Source organism: Amphiura filiformis, unplaced genomic scaffold (genome assembly GCF_039555335.1).
Source record: "Amphiura filiformis unplaced genomic scaffold, Afil_fr2py scaffold_49, whole genome shotgun sequence".
NCBI lineage: Eukaryota > Metazoa > Echinodermata > Ophiuroidea > Amphilepidida > Amphiuridae > Amphiura > Amphiura filiformis.
Window position 1 is genome coordinate 579,820 of NW_027305513.1, and position 6,000 is coordinate 585,819.

Sequence of the window (6,000 nt, forward strand, 5' to 3'; positions counted from 1 at the left end):
GGGATCACACGACATATGTATTCTGCCTTCTGTAGCTCACTTGCCAAGCTGAATAAAATACATTTCGCTATTAAAAAATTGTTTGCTGGCCTCTGGCTCGCTTTATCATAAATCCCCACCTTTTCTCAAACAATATTGTATATCTTCGGATTTACACAAAAACCACAACGATAATGAACTTGACATATGAAAACGAGGACGGTTTTTTGCTCGTATAAAGACATATCGATCGTACGTATTTGGGTCAAAAATGTTACATCTAACACTCATTTATATTACAAAGAACTCCTCAAATAGAAATTGATAAAATAAACTTTGGGAAGCCGCGATTATTTTGTGCAGATGTATGAACTTTAATAATCTTATTACAAATTTCCACATTATTATTATTATTATTATTATTATTATTATTATTATTATTATTATTATTATTATTATTATTATTATTATTATTATTATTATGGTAAATGGTATCAACAAATCAAGTGTATGCTTAATTCCAGCAATTCTGAACTTGACATGCACATCCCAGGAGTGGATAGGGCTAACCACAAGGCAATGGCTAATGCCATTAATTCCAAGTTTGTGAGCGTGTCCTCCCATGTTAATCCCTTGGATCATTCTGAGCTTCCACCCTTCTTGCCCGCTGTGAAACCTGCCCCCGTTCTTTATCCATGGGATGTGTATAGCGAGCTTAAGAGAGTTAAAACTTCTAAATCAAGTGGCCCGGATGGAATTCCTCCCAAAATCATAAAGGAATTTGCTTATGAACTGAGTGGCCCTTTAACAGATGTGTTGAATTGTTCTTTTGAGGAGGGAATTGTGCCACACCAGTGGAAATCTGCCATTGTTGTCCCCATTCCAAAGCAACACCCGCCCAGCATTGATAAAATGAGGCCTATATCACTTACTGATATTTTTGCCAAGGTTGCCGAAGGGTTTGTGGCAAAATGGATTGTGTATGATATTGAACCATACATAGATATTAATCAATTTGGGAATGTCAGTGATATATCAACATCCCATTACCTGATCAATCTTGTGCACACACTTTTCCAAGGTTCAGACAAACGCAACAATGTAGGAACGGTAGTCCTCACGGACTTCTCCAAGGCATTTGACCTGGTAAACCACAATATAGCTGTTGAAAAGTTGATTGCTTTGGGGGTCCGGGGGGCTATCGTTCCTTGGGTTTGCAGTTTCCTCAATAATCGCACTCAGTGTGTGAGATATAACCAAACCTTGTCTGAGTATGCCCCCTTGTGTGCTGGTGTCCCGCAAGGTACCAAACTTGGTCCCATCATTTTCCAGGCTGACATCAACGACGCTGCTGAAGGTTGCAGTTCTCACTACTGGAAATATGTCGACGATCTCACATTCGTTGAGAACCGTGCGTGTAGTGAGAAAGGCAACCTTCAGTCTGATCTTGATGACTTCCTGGACTGGTCTGTAAGTAACCACCTGAAACTCAACCCTGACAAATGTCAAGCCATTCAAATCTGTTTCATGAGAAACCCACCTTCTCATCCCATTCTGAAGATAGGCCATTCATTGCTTTCTTTTGTTTCATCTGCCAAAGTCCTGGGCATCTTCATACAGCAAGATCTTAAATGGGATGCCCAGGTGGATCACATGTGCAAGTGTGCTAACAAACGCCTCTTCATGCTCCGTTCTCTGAAACGTTTTGGTTTCAACGTTTCGGAGCTGACCACAGTTTACGTTGGTTACATACGTCCCCTGTTGGAATACTCTGATGCCATTTGGCATTCATCGCTCACTGTGAAACAATCAAATACACTTGAGCGAGTCCAAAAAAGGGCATGTAGAATCATTTTGGGTGTTAATTATATTTCGTATGATAATGCAGCTAGTGTATGTAAGCTAGACTCTCTCTCTGCCAGGAGGGAACAACACTCGCTTAAGTTCGCGCAATCGCTTGCTAAATCAGAGCGTACCAACATGTTGCTCCCTCCTAGTAGAAGTGAAGTCCATGGAAGACAGCTGAGAAATGCAGCCCATATCTCCAAATTGCGTGCACGCACAAGCAGATTTGCTGAAAGCCCCATTCCCTACTACATTAATCTGTTGAATAAGCAGTGGTAGCTTGTGTGCTGGTGGCTTCCCATTGTGCCCTTTTGCATCTCTCTGCTGTTTTTCCATGCCAAGTTGCTTTTTTTTTTTTTGCTTTATAATTATGTGTATTTGATTTCTTTCATAATATTTGTTTATTGTCTCTTGTATAATGCAATTCGGCCGTTTGGCCGCGATGTTGTGCAGGTTAATAAAATCATATCATATCATATCATATCATATATTATTATTATTATTATTATTATTATTATTATTATTATTATTATTATTATTATTATTATCACCATCATTATTATACTCTAGATGCAAAATTCCGGTTGTCATCATGGGAGAGACAGGTTGTGGCAAAACAAGGTTGATACAATTCTTGTGCCAGCTGCTAGCAAAGAAAGGCTCAGCACCGAGTCAAGATATATTGGAAAGATCAACAGCTGCAACCTCGGCGCCGAGTATATTGATAACTTCAACAACAAGTCCTGACATCTCATCAGTACGCTCACCAGCAGTTCCCTCGTCTTCGAGTCCAGAAGTTTTATCAGATGGTGCATCAACAACATCAGTGATGAATCCAGTAATCCTACCAGTAGCCGTCAAAACTACAAAGGTTGAAAATCTCGTTATGATGAAGGTTTGTGTAATATGTAAAGACTAAAATGAAAAATAAGGCCAGTTGCAACCTATTGACCAACACAAACCTACTTATACATTTGAATACCTGAATACAAAACCCACCCAAGTCCATGTGAAGTGATTTTGAGAGAAAAACCTGTGTATCATTTTAATTCCTTCAGTTAGATTTACCTGGTCAATATGGTAAGTTTTACGTGCAAATGAGTGTATTTACCTGTATTAGACTGTATTAGGTATGACGATTAGCATTTCAGGGACTTCGTGGGGTTCATTTTAAATTTTGGACTTGGGTGGTTTTTTGAATCATATACAAAGACAACAATGTTAGAATGAGATTACCACTAGTAAGATAATAAAAAATAAAGCACACAGGTATGTATAATGTTGATAAGCATTCTGCCATGTAATTTAAACCACACACTTTCCTTTATTAAACCCATTTTTTTTTTCAAAAGTCACTCTCTAGCAATGTAACAAGTGGACTTTTATACATACTGGATTTCAATCAATGTGTTACAAGACTCAAATCATGGAATTGGGTGATTCTTTCATACATGCTATTTCTCACATGCTCAATAGACACAGAGGATGAATTTAAGCTGTTCTTTCATACATATGACAGGCCTATGTATAGCAACAATTGCTCATGCTTAACTCAAATTGGCCAAAGTATGGACTTGGGTGGCTTTTGTATTCATATATTCATTTGTTGATAACTAACCTTTTCTACTTCCGCGCTTTTTAGTTCTGGCTTCAACTGATGAGGCCTTATGATACCTTAACCGCTAAATGACCCAAATAAGCGAGATATGAAGTCATCATTATACACTTCAAACTTTTTCGAAACGTCTGTTTATTTACCTGAAATATAAAGGTACACGGAGGTACAACAATAGAGGATATCATCAAGAAAGTCGAAAAAGCAGAGGAAATTGCTTTGTCAAACCAAGAAAAGAAAATCGATACAGTTCTATTTTTAGACGAAGCCAATACGACTGAAGCTGTCGGCTTGATCAAAGAGATCATGTGTGATGGAAGAATCCAAGGTAGACCAATCGAAACTGCCGATGGTTGTCTGAATATTATAGCGGCATGTAACCCCTACAGAAGGTATGTCTGTATATCATCTCCGACTTGTTTCTAAGGAAAAGGAATAAAGGGATAAGAAAGCGGCTTGTTTGATTTCTATACACCTTGCTGAAAATGTTAACCGTTGAGTGCAACATTTTTACAGGTCATCTGAGGAATTAATGGAGCCTTCAAAGCCCAAATGATTTTGTTAAATTATAATTTTCTCGAAAGGTAAAGCAACCACACGAGTGACACACGCATTGTATTATGTATTTGAAGCAACTAGCCAAAAAGTATGGATTCCATACCAAAACCATAATGCCTACTTTCAAGGGCCGAACATTCGGTTTTAAAGGGATTTGTTATTGATGTTTTAATGTTGTTAATCGTGTTCTTGTTATTTCCACAGACATACGGCAGAAATGATCGCCAAAATGAAACAGAGTGGCCTAGGATATCGTGTTGCTGCTGAGAAAACGAAAGAACGCTTTGGTAGGAATAATGTAGATACTTGCATCTGTTTACCAATTCTGTTCTATTTCGGAATTGACAACACCATTTCCATCTTTTAAACAAGTGCTTTTAAATAACCTTTTGGCCGAAACTTCATACACCAACAAATATTAATATGTCTTTATTTACACTTTTCCTGGTTAAATATAACACACCATATCATCAGTTGTTGCACTCACTCGTAAAACAATTCCAGATATCGGCTCGACATATTACTGCGCAGTTGCTTCGTTAAGATTGATTGCTAGGTGAGCTGCAACGGCTCGATAGGATTGCCGATTTGCCGTTGTAAAAAATCCGAACATCTGACCTCCCTCATTTTACACAACTTACCATTTGTTTTGGCCTGATGCTACTGGTAGTCAAACGGAAGCCTCTTCCTTTTCATATATGTATTTCAGGCTCCATTCCACTCCGTGAATTAGTGTACCGTGTACAGCCGATACCACCGAGTATTCGACCACTTGTTTGGGATTTTGGCACTCTCACTGCTGACGTCGAACAGGTTTATATCAAGCAAATTGTGGAAGATTATGTAAGTGAAAAGTACTCAATGAACTTTGTTTTTGTAATTAGTTGTTGTTTCAGTTAATCATCTTACTTTAATATAAATTCGTTATATATAATATAGGTTCATGTTTTTTTCCTTTTTCTCTACATCTTAGAATACTTCCAACAGAATACGAACCACTCTTTCAGAACGACGTGTCATGGCGTCCATATTGGCGAGTGCACAGGAATTCATGAAAAATGAAAAGGTTTTGTTATCCTTTTCTCTTACTTTATCACATAAATATGCTCATTTGATAATGACATTAGCAACTGCTTGAAGGTCAAACTAAATTTAGCTTTTACTCTGTATTCCTTAATGTAATTTCAGAACGAGTGCAGTTTTGTTAGTTTGCGAGATGTGACGCGATGCATGGACGTCTTGGAGTGGTTCCATAACCATGCTGACCTTATCTCGACAATGAGCGAAGTGAGTATTAGCTAATAACATACGAACATGCATATAAATGATTTCAAATCCGTGATTGAACCAATTCATCAGGATCGGTAGAGTAAACTCAGTGGATAAGGTTCTTAGTATCTCATCCAGAATGTTCACTTACTTGTGTACGTTTCAACAACACATGTTATCTTTATAAAAACTTGATGGTTAGTGACTGCTATCGACAAACGACGCTAGAAGTAGTTCCAGCGTTGATCTTGGAGTTGCCAGTTGGTTTTCCTCCAAAGGTAGCACCCACAACCCATCAAGTGTTGATAAAGACAACAGGTGTTGTTGACATGATGCAGTCATGTCTACAGTAGAATTCATCTCGACCTTTGCAGGACTTAACCCCATTAAAAGCTATTAAACCAAGCTAACACTCATTGAAACAGCTCAACTGATTAAATCGGATCTTCTCTGGTTGTGCACAAGTGACTGTTTTCATGTGCGATATCGCAATAAAGCTGGTATTCATAGCTTCAGTTGGGTAACTGATTATAAAGGAAACGAAAGGAAACAATGTTATGTGTGGCTTTGTTCACGAAATCAGACAATGGCGTGCTTTTTGTAAACCAGCATTCTTGAAAATGAGCAACATAATGATTTTTGACTTAACACGGTTTGGAAATAATTTCTTCATATTTTTGGTGTTATCTGTCGTTTACATGTCCTTCCTAAAACACAAAAGTACGACCCTCTCC